At 44.9% G+C, this 18973-nt stretch overlaps 1 protein-coding gene across 2 annotated transcripts in view; it reads left to right on the top strand.

The window, feature by feature from the left end:
* Positions 1–7427: 7427 nt before the first annotated feature.
* Positions 7428–18973, top strand: part of LYN (LYN proto-oncogene, Src family tyrosine kinase) — a 115266-nt gene continuing 103720 nt past the window's right edge. The window contains exon 1 of one of the 2 annotated variants that reach the window (XM_038579338.1): positions 7428–7509. The gene's annotated coding sequence lies outside the window, so the exon portion shown is untranslated. The remainder of the gene's footprint in view (positions 7510–18973) is intronic. The other variant, XM_038579340.1, reaches the window with a different exon arrangement.

An 18973-nucleotide genomic window follows, 5' to 3' on the forward strand; every position in this document is an offset into this window, starting at 1 on the left:
CTAAGAAAGCTTTCAGATTAAACCATACATGGAGTGCCTTGGCTGACTCAATCAGCAGGACATGCAACTCTTGATCTCGGGGTTGTCAGTTCTTGAACACCTTGGGTGTAGAGATTACTAAACCATAAATAAATAAGTAAACTGCATCATTAGGCTGTTCTGAAAATTAAGTGTTTTTTTTATACTTTTTTGTTGGATCCTTCCTACTTATTTTTCCAAGGTCCTCTGCCTCCTTTGACTGACACAATCCAAGTCCAGAGGTTCTTTCTGTGCAAGTCATAAGATACATCATTTGGCAACCATCACGGTAATTATGGAGTCAGGCAAGAATCATCAATGGATGTAAGCTTGTGGGTAAAAGTTTGATGAAGAATAGGAAACTTATATACTCATCAAGGTATCTCCCTATGAGATACTAATTATAAAAGGAAAAATGATGACTGTAGAGCAGAAAACCTAGGCAGATATCACCTTAACTAAGTGATCAAATGTCATCTCATTGTCAATGACAGAAATGGGCCCACTGTGCAATGACAAGAACTCAGCCGCACTTCACTTTAGGGAGGCTTCAGCCAGAGATGCCTGGAAGGAATCTAATTATAAGGAAACATCACATAAAACCAACACAAAGCCTGATCTGGGATGTTCTTCTGCTAAGAAGTATGTTTGTGGGATAATTGTCGAGATTTGAATGGTCTGCAGATTAATTAACAGTGTTGTATCAATGTTAGTTTCCTGATGAGAGAATGTTTTTAGGAAATGCCCACTGAAGAATTTAGGGGTAAAAGGGCATCACGGCTGTAACTTACCCTCAAATAACAGTTCAGAAAAACCTATAGGGTCGATAGAGCTCAAATATGGTTAAATGTTAACAGCTGGAGAATTTGGCTGAAGGATATAGGGTGATTCTTTATGCTAATTTTGGAACATTTCTTAAAGTCTGAAATTATGAAAAGCTAAATGCATGAGTTCCTAGATATCACTAGAGCCCCTGGTTTGGCCTCTCTAGAATTAGAACTGGGGACAGGGCAGATAGCAGGGTCAGGAGACTGATTTGAGGGGCTAGGCACCCTTGCTGAACAGCAGGTCTGGAAGGAATGGAATGTGGCACTGGGGCCTCCTCCCTCTGAGAGAAAACAGAAATGAAGTAGTAAGCAATTCTCCCTCTTACCTTCTGGACATTCCCCAGTAGACCCCCAGGCCCCCAATCTGACGACACAAGGCTTTTTTGTACACATAGTTGACTCCTGTGGTCTAATTACCATGTAGCACAATCTTGTGTATCACTGAGTGACAAATAATTTTGTTATACATTTGACAAGATTCCAATCTCAATTAGGTTATTGGTATGCTTGCTGTTATGATTTAGCTCAGTTTTTAAATAATTCCTCGTTCAGGTGGTTTAGTTATACCTTGCAATGTAAAAGAACTGATAAGAACTGGGCCCAGATTTAGCCCCATGGGCTTTCAGGCACTCTGCGCTGTTTCCTTGGTTTTCCTGGCTGAGAAGCTGGGACTTTACAGGAGGCACTGTGAGCCAAGGGTCTGAGCTGGGCCTGTGATGCCAGCCGGAAAAAACGGGGTTTGAATCCAGCGTGTGCCCCTTCAAGGTGAAGTTGGGTGGGCCACCTTCCTTTTTATTTTTTTCCCCACCTTCCTCTTTTGAGGCTATCTTCTTATCTATTGAACATAGAAAAGAAAGCCCAGTTGTTGTGAGGACTGATTGGAGGCTTTAGCATAAAACAACCTAGCCAGTTCCTCGCGGGTAATTGTGACAGAAACTCCTGGGAATCAACCTCTTTCCCCACACATTCTGGATGAGCCAACACTCAAGCTTGTCCCTGCCGGTCCCTTCAGTGAATCCTCTCCTCTCCGCAACTTTTTCAGTTGGTTTTATGTATTTATAATATTAGCATGTGCCTGGTAACTGTAAACAGGTAATTCAATTAAATAGAAACTTAGAAAAATGAGTGAAAGAATTGTTTCTATGTAAACTAAGCTGATTATTTGGAAAAAGTCACAAATAAAATGGTAAAACCAAATAATTCTGCTGATTTAGGAATTGCGTGGATGTGAGTAAGGTGGCTGTAGAAGGTCAGAGACTGTGGGAGAGATGGTTTTGCGAGCCTTTCCTCTGCTTCCACGAAGCTGTAACTGGAAATCAGAGATGAGGGCTCCTGGGTGTGGCTTAGATAGGAAAGATGACACCGAATGCTAAGCCAGGGATTCATGCTGGGGGGGGCAATGTCCTGGCATCGCATGAGAGATTGGCGGGGACCAAATGAATGTGAATGCAGTTTTGGGTTGAAGTTCAAGTCAAATATTGAAGGCACATTTACATCCCTTTTATTATTTCCCCACTTAAACAGCTTTTTTGACTCATTAGTCCCCAGCGCGTCAGACGAGAGGCCTTCTAATGTATTTTATTAGTAACATTGGTGGTAGGCAGAAAGTCATTTGTTCGGCAGCAATACCCATATTTTCTCAGGATGTTGGTTGGGGCTTTTTCCCAGAGGTTCCCCATCTTGGCTGCTCATCAGCACTAGCTGGGGAGCTTAAAAGTCTCTGATGATTGAGTCCCTCTCACCCCACCCTGTGAGTTTGATTTAATTATCTGGGTAGGATTTAGGTAGGTGATTCTCATGTGCTGCCAGGCTTCGGCACCACTGCTCTGTATTATTTGCTACTTGGGCCTCAGTCAGTTTCCATGTTTGCAAGAGTCAGATGAAGAATCTTAGGCTCCACTCTGTCCCCTCCGCAAAGCCGACCAGGAGGCTTGTGCAGACAATCTGTAAGAGTCTCTGAGTTGTCTGGAGAAGTCTGAACTCCTGGAACGCAGCTCCCAGAAAAGTGAAAGGGGCATGGGGACAGTCCACACCGCAGCAATGGGATGAGCAGCAGGTCAGATGACAAGATGGCAGGTAGGATGACACGCATGAAGGTGTATGCTGAGACTGGTCATTCTCATCAGTCTTGTCATTGCCACGACATACATATGACCATGGAGATTGTATTGAAGGAAAATTTTCTTGAAGTCAGGCATTTTGTTTTCTTACCACACTGTGGATATCGGGTTGTTCTTATGCACAGTTGATTCTCATTATTTGTGATAATAACAATCTATAAAGTAGCCACAGACAATGAATTAGCTAATACTAAACCACTGTTTCTGGGAGGAAGACAGGGTTCAGTTGCTGAGAGCCTCTGGCCATTGCATGCTCATCAACTGATGGATAAATGACCTTGTTTTGAGTGCTTCTGTTGAGAGACAGCTTATTTAATATATAGTGTTGACTTGCTCACCTTGAACTCACAGCCAACAGTATCATAACTCATGCCTGAATAAAGCTTCTCTAACACATGGATTTTCTCCATAAGGTACATCACAGCCTTCTTGTGCTCAGGAACACTAGACAGTACTGTGCCCAAGGGCCATTTTACACAGTGAAATCACCAACAAAAAGCACAAAAATGCAAAAAACATGGCACTAAACAAAATCACCAAAGGACACTGGTTTATGGTACAAGAGCTTAAACAAGAAGGCAGAACTTCACCTTATTTGACCTCTGCTGGGAACGTCTGCATGAGGAGACAGAGGTTGTCACTGCTATGCTCAGGTCCATGCATGGCTATGAAAGTACTGTGAGTATGGATGTGGGGGTTACACTTAAATTTTAGTGAGTCCGTGAATTTGCAGATAATGGAATTGAGAGGATATACATAGCTGGTGCCATTTCCACTACTTCCTCCTCTTGTCCTGCCCAGTCATACCCCCACCTTCTCCAAAAGTCTGCTTCCCCTGCCAAGAGGGATCTTTGTTGATTTGCAGTCTGCTTCTGATCATTCATCTGTGTTCAATTCCCAACTGAAAATACCCTTGACGCAACTCAGTCCATCAGTCACTGACCCAACCAGTAGTCATCAAGTATTTTAAAGCCCCTAATAGAACTTTTTTGTTTAAAGATTTTATTTTTAAGCAATCTCTACACCCAGTGTAGGGCTCGAACTCATAACCCCGAGAACAACGGTCGCATGCTCTACCGACTGAGCCAGCCAGGCACCCCCTAAAGTACCTAATAGAATTTTTGACAAGTGCAGTGGGAAAGAGACAAATACAAGAAGCAATGGCTTCCAAAGAGGGGTTTGCTATTTATCAGCAGTTGAGGACAGAAAGCTACCCTGTGAAACAAAGGCAACCATGTTGGACAGGAGCTAAGTCTAGTTTACCAAGAATGTCGCACACTGCCAAGTGCTCTAGATATCTAGAAAACAACGATTCCCATGGAGTCTTTAAATAAAGCTTTTCCAAAACATGGAACTTTCATGGCACTTATGGAAAACAAATATAGAGGGTGAGTGAGGAAGTATTCAGTATATATGAATGCAACCTGAGAAGTGGGAATGAACATTGATTTTCCCCAAAAAAGTAAGAATAAAGAGACAAACTTAGGCAGGATGCTTGTATGTAAGGGGCCAGACGTGGTTAGAGCTGAGTGCAAGCCTAGCTCTGCCTGATGATGCTTTGTTCCTTGTTCCATCAGACATTTTACCAAAAAACACTGACAGGACATTCCAGATGGATTAACCAACACTAAACATCTTGCATCCCAGTCACATGCCTTTTGCCAGGATCTCAAGGACTTGTTGGTAATAGTAGCTATTTTAATTTAGGGCCAATATACTTGAAAGGTCATCCTGAAGAAAGGTCCAGAAAATGGACTCTCAGGTAGTGAATTATTCCATAGGACCCATGACAGATTCCACTCATTCATCCACTACCTTCCAACAGGTAACCCATCCCTTCCTCTTCAGCAGGAAACTAAGCGGCTACATACTAGTGAACGTCACAGGTATAAACCATCCTACTTCTTGTTTTTTGAGGCAGCAGATTGCAAACCTTGGCTGTCTGTTACCAGTAATAAACTACTGCTGTATAGGATTATGTTAAGGTGGCCACTCGACCGCGGGACCGTGGCTGTAGCCTCAAGGGGAGCTAGCCTCCTGAAAATGTTATTAATAACCCACACTTATAATAACCAAAGTAAGAATATACAGTGGGGAAAAGACAATCCCTTCAATAGATTGTGCTGGGAGAAAGAAATGGTTATATGCAAAAGAATGAAATTGGTCCACTTTCTTACATCATACACAAAAATAAACTCAAAATGAATTAAAGACCTAAACTGTAAGACCTGAAACTATAAGAGTCCTAGTAGAAAACAGAGACAGTAAACTTGGAGCTCAGCTAGAGCCATCTTTCTAGACGTGTCGCCTGAGGCAAGGGAAATAAAACCAAAAGTCAATTATTGGGACTACACCAAAATAAAAAGCTTCTGCACGGCAAAGGAAATATTTTAATGAAAAGGCAACCTCCTGAATGGGAGAAGATATTTGGAAATGATATATCTGATTCAAAACACAACTCAATGCCAAAAAAACGAAAATGATCCGATTAACAAACGAGCAGGGGACCTGAACAAATAGCTTGCCAAAGAAGACATACAGATGGCCAACAGACACATGAAAAGATGCTCAACTTCACTTATCTTCAGGGAAATACAAATTAAAATCCCAATGGGACAGCACCCCACACCTGTTAGAATGACTATAATTTAAAAAAGGGCAAAAAATAACAAGGGTTGGTGAGGATGTGGAGAAAAAGGAATCCTTGTGCACTGTGGGTGGGGATGTAAATTGATGCAGCCCCTGTGGAAAACAGTATAGAGGTCCCTCAAAAAATTAAAAATAATATGTACATATATACACACACAATAGAACATTATTCAGTCATAAAAATAGAACGAGATCTTATCATTTGTGACAGGGATGGATCTAGAGGGCATTATGCTGATTGAAATAAGTCAGACAGAGAAAGACAAATATCATATGATTTCACTTATATGTGGACTCTAAAAAGCAAAACAAATGAACAAAGCAGAAACAGACCGCCAAACAACAGAGGGCAAACTGATGGTTGCCAGAGGGAATGGGGGTGGGAGGATGGGCAAAGGAGGCGCAGAGGAGTGGGAACTAAGAGGCTTCCAGTTACGGAATGAGTAAGTCAGGGGGATGAAAGGTACAGCACAGGGAACGCAGTCAATGGTATTACAAGAGCGTTGTGTGGAGACGGATGGCAGCTACACTAGTGAGCCCGGCATCAACGGACAGGCTGGTTGGATCACCATCAAGGTGACAGTGTAGATCAAGTATACCTTGATTTAAAAGATATTTTAAAAAGAAGAATCACAGAAAAAAGGAGAACATGTTAAAGGAAGGTAGTCAATCTAAAGCGGTTAGCACGATGCCCGGCACCCGATAGGCCCGGTGTGTTTGCTATTATTAATACAAAGACTGAATCTCCTCCAGGGCGCTGTTTATTTCCAGGGAAGTCCCACAGCGGACTGTAACGCTGGGAGCCCAGCGCATCTCGCTTAGAGCAAGGGGCCGCCGCTGTGACTGGGGCTAATATCATAACCTTGGGTACGTGTGCGGCATTTACTGGGGTTGGAGCCTGGGCTTGACAACCCACAAACATCGATTATGCGCTTGCTGTGTGCCAGGCAGTGCGCTCCACGCGAGGACGCGGACAGCAGCGGAGAACCGCGGCTGTGCGCTGGGCACGGAGCGAGCCCCTCGCGGGAGGCATTTATTCCTTCCTCCCAGTGACGCTGCGAGGTAGGCACCCTCATCTCCATCCTCCTGGGAGGAAATCGAAGTCGTGAGGCACTGAATGATTGGGCAGGCCGTTCTCCCCCGGCCTTACACCCTGAAAGTCCCCGTGTCCCCCGTGAAGGAGCTTACTCTGCACCCGCTACTAAGCGCTCCGCGAGACCCCGGCCTCCGCTCCGCACCGCATCCCCCTTCCCGAGCCCTCCAGATGTCGGGGATCCGAGCGCGCCCCGCCCCCGCTGCCAGGGGCTCCCGGTTCCCCAACACCTTACGGCGAATCGGTTGGAAAGGAAGCAAAGGAGGCGCGCGCGAGAGGCTCTGCCGCCGGGCTCCACGTCCGGGCTCCACGTCCGGGCTCCACGTCCAGGCCCCGGAGGATGCCCCCGGACGCTCCTTCCGCCCCCGCTACGGGAGGAGGTCGGACCCCGGCCGCTCCCCTCCGCGGAGCCGCACGCCGAGGCGAGGTTTCCCTGCCTTCAGGGCGCGCGCGACGGCCACACCGGAGACCCAAACCTTGGGCAGGGGCCAAGCGGTCACTTCCCCGCCTCCCGGCGCGGTATGCAAATCCGAGCACCAGGAAGTAGCTGGGACCTCTCGGCCGAGCCCAGCGACAGCCAGTTCCTCTCCCGCCGCTCGGGGCCGTCCGCCGCTCGCCCCCTGCCGTGGCGCCTCCGGGCCCCGCGCGCGCAGCCTCCGGGCCGCGACCCCGCGCCCCGCGCCCCGCGCCCGCAGCCTGCCCCGCGCCGGCCCCGCCGGGCCGCCCCGTCGCGCCCCCCGCCCTGCGCTCGAGTCACCGTGGAGCGCCGCCGCCGCCGCCCCGCAGCTTGCAGCCGGAGCTGGTGAGTGCCCGGCGCGGGCCCCGCCGTGAGGGCGCCAGATGCCTCCAGCCCGTGGGTGGCCGGGCCCTGGGGCGCGGGGGACGCTCCGCAGGTGTCTCCCCGCCGCGGCGCGCAGGGGGGCGGGGGGGCGCAGGGAGGGGCGCGGGGGAGGGGAGGCGCGGGGCGGGCGCGCCGGGGACCCGGGACTCCTCGGCTCGCGCGGTCGGGTCTCGCCGCGGGGCCCCGGGCTCCCCGAGGTGAGGGACGGGGCTCGGCCCGGGCTCCCCGCCAGGCCGGCGGGCGGCTGCGCTCCTCGGGAGCCCCGGGCGGAGCGTGAGGTCGGGGGGCTGCGGCCGAGGCTGGTGCGCGCCCTCCCGCTGAGCCCGGCGCCTCCCGGCCGGCGGAGGAGCAGTCCCGAGCCTCCCGCGGCCCAGAGGAAGCGAGAGTTATTTTAAGAATTCAGGGGTTGCCTTTCCTGCGCCCTGGGGGGAGGGCGTAGGCGTCAGTTCCCGCTTTCCTGCGTTATCTTGGCCACTGCGGCATCTCCTCCGAGCCGCGCATATATGTTCCCACTAATAGCTGACGTGGTCGTCTGGTTGTGTTTCCATTTCTCCGTGTATCCGTGTGTGTGTGTGTGTGTGTGTGTGTGTGAGAGAGAGAGAGAGAGAGAGAGAGAGAGAAGAGAATTATCACAAACCCACCCAACTTCTTTGCCAAAAACCCCAGTTGAATTTGGGCCTTCCAGTTTTCTAGCTGAGTGTCAACCTGGGCCTATTATTGAAATTACCTGTATGGGTTTTTTCGTCTCTGGGAGAACATATTTACCTTCTGAGCTATTTATTGCATGTAAAGCCCCGAGTGCGTACATAGGCATTTCATAAATGGCGCTGTTATTATTTATTGCAGATAATTCTTTTTTTTTTAATTTTTTAAAAATGTTTATTTATTTATGATAGTCACAGAGAGAGAGGCAGAGACACAGGCAGAGGGAGAAGCAGGCTCCATGCAGGGAGCCCGATGTGGGATTCGATCCCGGGTCTCCAGGATCGCGCCCTGGGCCAAAGGCAGGCGCCAAACCCCTGCGCCACCCAGGGATCCCTATTGCAGATAATTCTATCCGTTAAAACACGGTTCCCTGGTTCTTCACAATTTGTTGATTTTAAGTCTAAGACTACATGTCTGATTCAGCCAACTGACCTTCCTAGCTAGTAAAGCTGCTTAATAAATACACCAGAGGTCTGCTGTCTGCAAAGCTAGGGTCTGGGAGTCTCACGCTAAGCACTAGTTAATGATGTTTGACTTACTTCTGATTTGTTGGCTGCCCCCCAGGCTGGCTGCCTGCAGAGCTCAGGAGGGCAGGCCTGTTGTCCCCGTATCTTAAAAGCTAAAGCACTGCAGAGGGTAATAGGCACTGAAAGAGTATAGGAATTCCCTAAGTCCCCAGAAGCCCTTCCTAAGTAAAGTAAACTCTGCTGGAAAAGGGTGGGGTTCAGTTAGTCCTGAACTGAAGGTTTTCCTTTGAAGGTAAGGAGGTAAATGTCTTGAGGCTCTTGGTGACCTGGCTTCTTTGGATACAGAGTGAGGTAACTCTCTTCCTGAGCGAAGTGTAGAGGTCAGCCCATGTAAGGAAAGAAACAGGCTCTGGAAAACCCACGTTTGGGTCTCTCCCATCATTTACCAGAACTGTGATATGGACTAAGTTGGGTAAATGCCTTGGCCCTTTGATTCAGCTAACATTTCCTTCGGAGCAGTATTCAGTTATATTCTGATTCGTTTGCATGTAGAGTCCGTATTCACCACTGCAATGAAAGGTGGGTGAAAACGACTTTGTCTGTCTCGTCCAAAACACTAGCCCCAGTGCCTATCACAGTCCAGATTACTCGGAAGAGGGAGTGAAGTTTGGCTCTGAGTTTGGCTCTGTGCAAGGCCAAGGAACAAGGTGGTGGTTTCTAAAGCATTTGAACCTGGCCCTCTCTGTCCCGGTTTTTAAAACAGGGTTATTGTTGTTGTTGTTTAAGATTTTATTTATTCATGAGAGACACACAGGGAGCCTCTTGTGGGACTCGATCCTAGGACCTTGGGTTCACGACCTGAGCCAAAGGCAGATGCTCAGGTGAGCCACCCAGGTGCCCCTAAAACGGGGATTTTTGACTGTCAAGTTATCCCAGTGTCAGTGTTCTAAGTGGTAATCTCTACATAGGAAAGGTTATTGGGGTGTATCCCTGGGAGCAAGGGCTTGATTTGGAGTGATGTCATGTAGCCTGCAAAGGGAGTTTGCCCAATCAAAAAGACCCACTTTATCTTAGAGCTGTTGGTGTTGCCAAAATATGTGAAGACTTTGCAATACCCCTGCACCCCCAATGGCATTTTTTAGCAGAAAAGTGGTCCAGTTTTGTGAATCAGTGACTCTCTAAGCCCTTTAGTTTCTTTATATTTGTTTTAAAAATAAATCACCAGAACATGAGATACCAGTTGGTTCAAATGAATATATAGAGTTGTAAGTTAACAACATTAAGCTATACTATCCATAAACAAACCCATACAAATGTGAATTAGTATAAATAAGAACACAACAGTGTACATGTCTACAATAAGTATTGTTACATCTAGCTTACAATACTGATCTCAATGACCTCCACGTCCTCAGGCATGGATAATATTAACAGTGGAAGGTCACTACAGTCATTAGTTGGGACATTGACCGATGACACATTGATGACAATGGTGGTCTCACCTCTCTTGGGCTCTACCTGGCAATGACTGCTCACACCTTTCGCTTGTCAGAAGCTCTGAGCTCTGATTCCTGAGCTCTGATTTCATTTGAACCTCTCCTGGATCCCAGGGTAGGCAGGGACAGGTACAGAAAAAAGAGGTTTGGTGTCTAAGGTTACAGACCTGGTTAAGTGGCACTACTGGGCAGAGCAAGTGTGTTTTCTGCTCCAACTTTAGAACGTTCCCCACTTTTCTGCCTTTGCTCTGGTGGTAGGTACTCAATTACATAAAAGCAAAGAAATGATCACTTAATAAACATTATTAAATAGAGAACCACAGGGTAATTTTCTTCTATCACTTGATAATTGCACCATCAAGTAGGGCACTTAAGGCAAGCAAACTGAGGGAGATGGGTTTCTTTGCCTTTCAGTGTGCTTCCTGCTTGGGGAGGGGCTTCCTGCTTGGGAAGCTTTGGGAGGGGGTGGCTCTGATAACTGCCAGGGTGACACCTGTATTGGCTCTTGCCCAAGCGCTTCCAGTGACTGCCTTGGGAGCTATCAGGGCCTATTGGTTGATATAGAAGTGTGCAAGTAATACTTTACCAAAGGATTGCCTCCAGCCGCTGCTAGAAGTGTCTCCCATGAACCCTACAAGCCTCCTTGGGTGGTTGTTATAACAGTGAGAGCATCATTTGAGGTGAAAACATAACGTAGGGAGACAGGGCCCATAAGATACTCGTTAAAGCATGCACTCCTTTACTGAGCACCTGTGATGGGCCAGGCACCCTTCAAAGCCCACACTTCTACAATGGACACACATTGCCTACCATCTTTAAAGATTGGTGGTGAACAGAAGGGCATAGAAGAGGAAGTTTCTTTTTTTTTTTTTTTTCCAGTCAGAACTATTGAAAGATTTCTTACACCTGCCCAGTTTCCTGATACTTAAATTGTGAAATGTTGAGTTGACTCTATCATCATTTCTGAAATTTATTTTGAGTAAGTTCCCATTTAGGGGAGAAGCCCAAGTGTAGGAAATGTGTGGGAATCTGCCCGTTGAGGAATTAGAATTTTTGGAACAGCCCCATTTAAAGACTTGGACCTTCTTTTGGATGTCTTTGTTTACGTTAGCTGGAAGGGCTGTCATGTAATTTAGAATAGCAAGTTCAGATGATGACTTGAGATGAGGTGTTAGAAAGGTACGTCTATGCCGATCAGTTGCAGGGCCCAATAATATAGCCTTTATTTTTTGTTCTTAGACTTTCTCTTCAATCTAGTTCTCTGCTTCACTTTCTTTAGTACTTAGTAAGCTGTCAATGTTCATTATTTGCCACAAAGCTATTTCTTGGAAGTTCTATTTACCATCAGGATGTAGTTTCGTTTGTATAGAACTTTTCCAAAAGGTTGATTGTTTGACTGTCTTTATGAACAGTCACATAGTCCCAAGTCTCTCTTCTCTGGCCCAACCTCTCACAAGGTCCACAAATCATGAGTTGCCGTGATAGGAGCTGAACATTTATGGGAAGAGATTACTGATTCATGTCATGGTAACTGTTCATTTTTCATGATTCTGACTTATATAAATGATGTTTCATCAAAATATATGAATGAGGAAACCTTATAGAATCCATCTGAGGGTGTATTTCTTAATGCTATAGGCTCTGCCCCCATTGGGTTGTAGAACACTGGGCAGCAGTCTCCATTCTCGTAGCTTAGAGGGTCTTTTATTATTTTTTATTATTTTAAAATTTTTTATTTATTTATTCATGAGAGATACAGAGAGAGAAGCAGTGACATAGGTAGAAGGACAAGCAGGCTCCTGGCAGGGACCCCAGTGCGGAACTCGATCCCAGGACCCTGGGATCACGACCTGAGCCGAAGGCAGATGCTCAACCACTGAGCCATCCAGGGACCCTGAGAGGGTCTTTTAATTCTGTTTCATCTCCTTTTTACAGTTCACACCTCACACAAGTCAAATAATGCTGAGTCTGCACACATGGCTGCCTTTCTGTGAACATCTAAACTCACTCTGTTGATCCCAAGCCATGCTGATTGAAAGCTCTTTGCCAACACACCTCTCCAGGCCTCCTTCCTCTGTCTATTGGTACAACATCTGGTTGGGGAGCTGTCATGAGTTCCTTGGGCCTAATTTTTAGTGCTGGAGAGAATACACAGTGAGACTGGAGAGAGGGGTTTGCATTCATTCTACCTCCAACTAAAGCAATGTCGTTTTGTTGGCTTTGGAGCCTTCTGGGTGCCCCTGGTCTTCCTGTAAATGTTAACCCCCACAGGGGTGAGGGGAACAGAGACGCTCATCTCAGAGAGACCCTCTGGAGAGGGAGGACCACTTCTGCTTTCCACGGGGAAGCTGTGTCACAGAGAGCAGAACTGTAGCCGGTGACCTGACAGGAGGCCAGAGGGAGGGGGCTGGCAAGGAAGTGATACTTCCTCCTGCTTCGAAGGCCCCAGACCCAGTCATTTGCCTGCAGCCCCGCCTTCCTTACTACTCAACACAGCTTTTTCCTCTGGCTTCTTTCTACCACCTTCTGCTCTGTTCATTTTCAGTTTGCCCCTGAAAGAGGAGGAGGAGGTAAGGGAGGGGGAGGGAAGAAAAGAATGAATGTAGTCATCACTAGAGAACCTTCTATGGTGAAGCCCATGATGGCCATGCCTGATTTTTCAGCATCAGAAGGATGTGCCTTTTAATATTCACCAACATGGAAACCATTATGAAAATCTAAGTAGGTGTTTTGAAATCTTTTAATGTTCAGGTAATATAATAATTTCTTAATCTAATAATAGTGGTTCAGTTCTATTTTTAAAATTACTTAAACTATAGCCTCTTATTAACTTTTCAGGATAGAGTAGTGACTTTCATACTTCTTTGATCACAACTCACATCAAGAGACATGTTTTATCTTGTCCCTGAATGCATATCTGTCTTCAAAAAAAAAGGAAAAAAGAAAGAAAGAAACACAAGTTTGTGAAAGAACCCCTCCTTCTAGCTCATTGGGTAGTGTGACCCAGCACTGTCCTTTTGAGACCAGCATGGGGGTATCTATCAGAATTTAAAACTCATGGGGGAGCCCAGCAATTCCACAAGCTCCAGTCCGATTAAAAATTTAACACAAATGCGTAGGTAACGTATGATACTATTTCTGAAATAAAATATGCATTGGTGGGACACATCATCTGTAAGCTATGCATATCAATAATTTTGATACTAAATTTTTTTTTTTTTATGATAGACATAGAGAGAGAGAGAGAGAGAGAGAGGCAGAGAGAGAAGCAGGCTCCATGCCGGGAGCCCGACACGGGACTCGATCCTGGGACTCCAGGACCGCGCACTGGGCCAAAGGCAGGCGCGAAACCGCTGAGCCACCCAGGGATCCCCGATACTAAAATTTTAATAGTGATTATTTCTGGGTTATGGGCTGAATTTTTTTTTTTTTTGCTTTTGTACATCTTTATTTTTTAAAAAAGAGAATCACTTATAGGATTTTAAAACAGCAGCATAATGAGCAATGACATGAATCTGATGTGAGTGCAGGGGGAAGGCAGGAATAATCAGAGAACTTTGGGGCAAATGTGGCCATTATTTTCTTTAAAATTTGTATTTATTTATTCATGAGAGATAGAGAGAGGCAGAAACACAGGCAGATGGGGAAGCAGGCTCCCTGTGGGGAGCCTGATTCAGAACTTGATCCCGCTCAAGGCGGGTCACACCCTGAGCTGAAGGCAGGCCAAATGGCACTTGTGTGGATATAGTTGTAAGCAGACCTACCCCTGGAGGAACTCATGCACTACGAATGTTGTAAATAGAGGTAACATTTTCTTAAAGGAGCATCCACTTCTTATATTTAGTTATATTTAGTATGGAGCTTTATTTCTTGAGTATCTTGTGCAGGAATCATTCAAAGGCCCAAGATCTTGTTCTAGTGAGGTAGTGGTAAGCATGGAGGGCCATTGTCCAGCATACTAAATGTTGGGTTTTATTGTGTAAAAAGGAGAATCACTGGAGTCTTTTCGTGAGAAGCCAAACTTTTCCCATCACAATCAACTTACTGCCTAGACTTTGGGCCATATATGGTGTTGCCAAGTGACACCAGAAATGGTGAGTACTCATTAACTGCTCTGAATTAGGTGGGTGGTTAATCCGGGAGCTAACAGGCACTTCCACAGAGATTAATTTGGGGCTGAAAAGTAACATTTATTGTTGTTTTACATGACATCAGAAGGCTTAACCTTGTAGTCCCTAGCACCTAGGTACTTGATCACTGTCCTAAGTGGTCATCTTGCCCAAACATTTATCTGTGTATTCTTGATGATGATAACACTGTTGAAGAAGTAAATTTCTGTGGTATTTAAAAGGAGAATATATTGTAAAGCAGCAGTTTGGTATTGGGATCATGTTTATGACATATAAATTAGTTTATCCAAAGAATTACCATACTAGGAATGGCAATATTTGGTCAAAATGGCATCATCTGGCAATGATGCCAGCAACTACCTTGCATAATCAGATACAGCATTCTGATTATCTACTGTATTCAATGCCTTTGAGGGATTATTAATTTTAAATTTGAGGGGGGATAATATAAAATGGTAAAAAGAAAATGAGCTTCCAAGTTAAAAAGATCTGAGTTCCTATCTTGGTTCCCCTGTTTATGACTTTAGGCAAGGTAGTTATCTTTACCATTTAGTTAATACTTGGGTTTGTGGTAGTGATTGACAGTTAACCCATAATCTTCTAATGTTGTTTCTGGTACACAGTAGGCACAGAATAAAAGGGAGTTCTTTTTATAGTGGGCTATGTGATTCTGTCTTAGAGAGGAGGAATTCTCTTCCTTCCTCCCATCAACAAACACATACTGAGGCTCGTTTGAAATTCTAATCTGCTTGCGAGGTACCAGGAACTGCAATAAGCCCAGGGGTCACATAGATGTGGTGTTCACAGAGTGTGACCAATGCTCTCCTAGATGTATGCACACATACATCTAGTGCTCTGCAAGCAGAAGGCAAAGGCTTCTAGAGATAGTGAGGACAAGCTGGAGCTGGGTCTGGTAGGAGTAGAAGGGATTCTCCAGATTGAGGCTTTATGGGGATATGCAAATGTGTGAAAGAGCCTGGGGATTCCAGAAAGGTGAGGAGTCCCCTGGCCTAGGCTACAGGGATGGATTACACCCTTAAATAATAAAAGGCTTCATGGACCAGAGAGTGACAAATACCAAAATAGACACACTCCCTGGCTTCAAATGAAATTTTAATATGGAGTTTATGGTCATCAATATAATCAAATGAGCCCCCATAAGAGTTGGTTTTTGTTTCTCTGAACAAAACTCTTCTTGTTGTCTCTCTGGACAGTGGATCACTTTGACTTTTTGAATTGTTTCAAATTTAATGGATTAAAATATATATAAAGAGGAAATTCTAACAGATTAAGTTTCATCACTGCCTGTGTATCTTTTATGGTTTTCAGTTATTTTTATAATTTTAAAAAATTAATACAACCACTAAATGAGAATTGTAATTTTCCTTAAATTCCTTTGCAAGTAGATAATCTTTCAAGAGTTTAGTGGAAAAAATTTTTCTGAACACTTTAGTGAATGACTCTCAAATGTTACATTGTTGCTATAGTTATAAGTCTTCTGCGAAGATAAGACTATACCTTCCAGTTTAACAAATGACATGGCCTTTTTGGTGTCAAGTGTCAGCCTTGGGCTCTTGATGTCACCTGTTTTCCTTGGTATCCAATATTTGAATAATAAAATCTTGTAGAAGGAAGAGATTCTGGTGGTGTGTCTTCCCAGAGCCCTTAGCAGGTAGTCAGTTTCTTTGAACATTGGGTCTCAAGGGTTAGTTTGAGTTTAACCTCTTCTTTGAACATTGGGTCTCAAGGGTTAGTTTGAGTTTAACCTCTTCCTAGGTTATCCTAATGCAGGTGATAGAGGCCATATTGTGAGAAGCACTGGGGTGGGATGCTCAAAGTGGCCCATCTCATTTTTGGACAGCTGTGGTTGTTAGAAATCTTTTTCTATCATGCTACAATATTTCATTTCCATAATTTCTGCCTCCTGCTTCTAGTTCTGCCCCCTGGCACTGTTTTGACACATTTGAAGCTGTGGCTGTCCATTTGGGATGTGGCAGGACATTATTGGTTGCTTGTCCATCCAGCACCATCACTCTACCTCTCTTCCTAACAGAACCCAGATTATTTCAGGATCTGTGTTCTCCATGGAAGGGTTCAGCAGACGTTTTCTCCATCCCCATTGAAAGGGTGGCCCTGACTGGTCAGAGGCTCCTACTCTTGCCAGTGATTGGTTCATAAATGGGCATACTTGGGTTGGACAATAATCAGTAAAGCAAAGTAACATTCCTTAGATGGTCCTAAAATATAAATAGTAAAGGAATGGAGGGGGAGGAGAGAAGGGAAGTAAGAGACAGATGAGAAATAAAGAAACAACAACAACAACAAAAACCCTCATGTGAGAGTCAAGAAATTGGAAGGAAAATATTGTAAGCTGTCTTGATTACTAATTTGTAATGTGCACAGTATGTGGTTGCCCCTTCTATTCTTTTTTCCCCTAGTCACACAGACTGGTGTGGGATTATTAGTGATTACTGGGTTTCCATAACCACAATTTCTTTTTAAAATGTATATTTATTGAGTATTGTGTATTGGGCATTGTAGTGGGTGCTTTGGGGGAAACAAACATTGGTAAGTGTGAAATTCCTGCCCTGGAAGAGTTTATCGTACTCTATTCTCTCTGGGTGGTCACCACAAGGCTGACAAATTAACATGCCATAAGGCAGGAAAGTAAGCTTCTTGCGCAAGAGTTCCCTGTACACCTTAATCAGTCCCCAGAAACCAAGATCTTTCGGAAAAAGGATGGGAGTGTATGAGGTGGATAGAGCGTAGGATGTGGAATTATCACATTTGGACTCAAATTCTAATTCTACCTGTTCCTAGCCATGGGACTGCTACAGGCTGCTGGCCTTGTTACCTCAGGGTCTTTATACTGAAGCCAAGGAAGCTGGTTATGAGGATTCCAAGATGCAGTGGATTCAGAACTAGTTGCCCGTGAAGCACATAGCTAATGGTTGTCATGTTATAGTTACTATGAAGAGAAAGTTGTTTAGTTGGTATCAAAACAATAAAAACAAAAGCCAAAAAATGACAAGTGTTGGCAAGGATGTGGAAAAACTGGAACTCTTATGTACTACTGGTGGGAATGTGAATTGGTGCAGCCACTATGGAAAATACGACAGCAGTTCCTCAAAAAACTAAACGTAGAATTACCGTATGATCCAATAATTCTATTTCTGGGTATATAACCCCCCAAATTGAAAGTGGTGTCTCAAAGAATTATTTGTACACCCATGCTCATAGCAGCATTATTCACAATAGCTAAGGGGTGGAAGCAACCCAAGTGTCCATCAGCAGACGCATGGACAAACAAAATGTGGTATGTACATACAATGGAATATTATTCAGCCTTAAAAAGGAAGGAAATTTTGGCATGGGCTAAAATGTGGATGAACCTTGAGGGAACAGTATGATAAGAGAAATAAGCCAGTCACAAAAGGACAAAGGCAGATCTTCCCTGACTTATATTGGAGTTACATCTAAATAAACCCATGCATTTCATATACCTAACCTACTGAACATCACAGCTTAGCCTAGCCTACCTTGAATGTGCTCAGAACACTTATGTTAGCCTACATCATCTAATGCAAAGACTATTTTTATAAGAAGGTGTTGAATATCTCCTGTAATGTATTGGAAGATGGATTGCAAGTGAAAACCAGAATGGTTATATGGGCATAGAATGGTGTGTCCTCTGTGATCTCATGACTGCCACCACTGCCCCTGCCCGGCATCACGAAGAGAGTTTTATACTGCATGTTGCTAGCCCACGGAAATGATCCAAATTCACGATTCCATGTACAGTTTCTACTGAATGCATATCACTTTATCACCACCGTAGAGTAAAAAAAAAAAAAAATCATAGGTCAAATCATGATAGGTCAGGGACCAACTGTATGTACTGTGTGATTTCACTTACCTGAGGTACCCTTGGAGAAGTCAAGTTCATTGAGACGGGAAGTAGAATGGTGGTTGTCAGGGGTTGTGGAGGGGGACATGGGAGTACATGTTTCATGGGTGTAGAGTTTTAGTTTTGCAAGATGAAAAGAGTTCTGAGGTGGATGGTGCTGATAGTAACAAGAGAGGAATGAATTTAGTGCCACTAAATTGTACATTTAATGGTTAAGACATAAATGTTGTTTGTATTTTATCACAATTAAAAAAAACATTTTATTTTACTTATTTTTTTGAAAATTTTTTAAATTTATTCATTTGAGAGAGATGGAGAGAAAGCGAGAGCATGAGCTGGGGGGGAGAGGTAGAGGGAGAGGGAGAAGCAGACTTCCCCGCTGAGCAGGGACCTGGATGTGGCACTTGATCCCAAGACCCTGGGGTGAGCCACCCAGGCGTCCCTAAAAAGTGATTTTAGAAAAGTTGCTAGGGGGGCATCTGGGTGGCTCAGTAGTTGAGCATCTACCTTTGGCTCAGGTGGTGATCCCCAGGGTCCTGGGATCGAGTCCCGCATCGGGCTCGCTGCAGGGAGCCTGCTTCTCCCTCAGCCTGTCTCTCTCTCTCTCTCTCTCTCTCTCTCTCTGTGTCTCTCGTGAATGAATAAATAAAATCTTTAAAATAAAAAAAAAAGTTTTCCCTGGGCAGGAGTGGTCTTTTTCTTTTAATTGAAGTATCACAT

The sequence above is a fragment of the Canis lupus genome, chromosome 29, assembly GCF_011100685.1.
Source record: "Canis lupus familiaris isolate Mischka breed German Shepherd chromosome 29, alternate assembly UU_Cfam_GSD_1.0, whole genome shotgun sequence".
Lineage (NCBI taxonomy): Eukaryota > Metazoa > Chordata > Mammalia > Carnivora > Canidae > Canis > Canis lupus.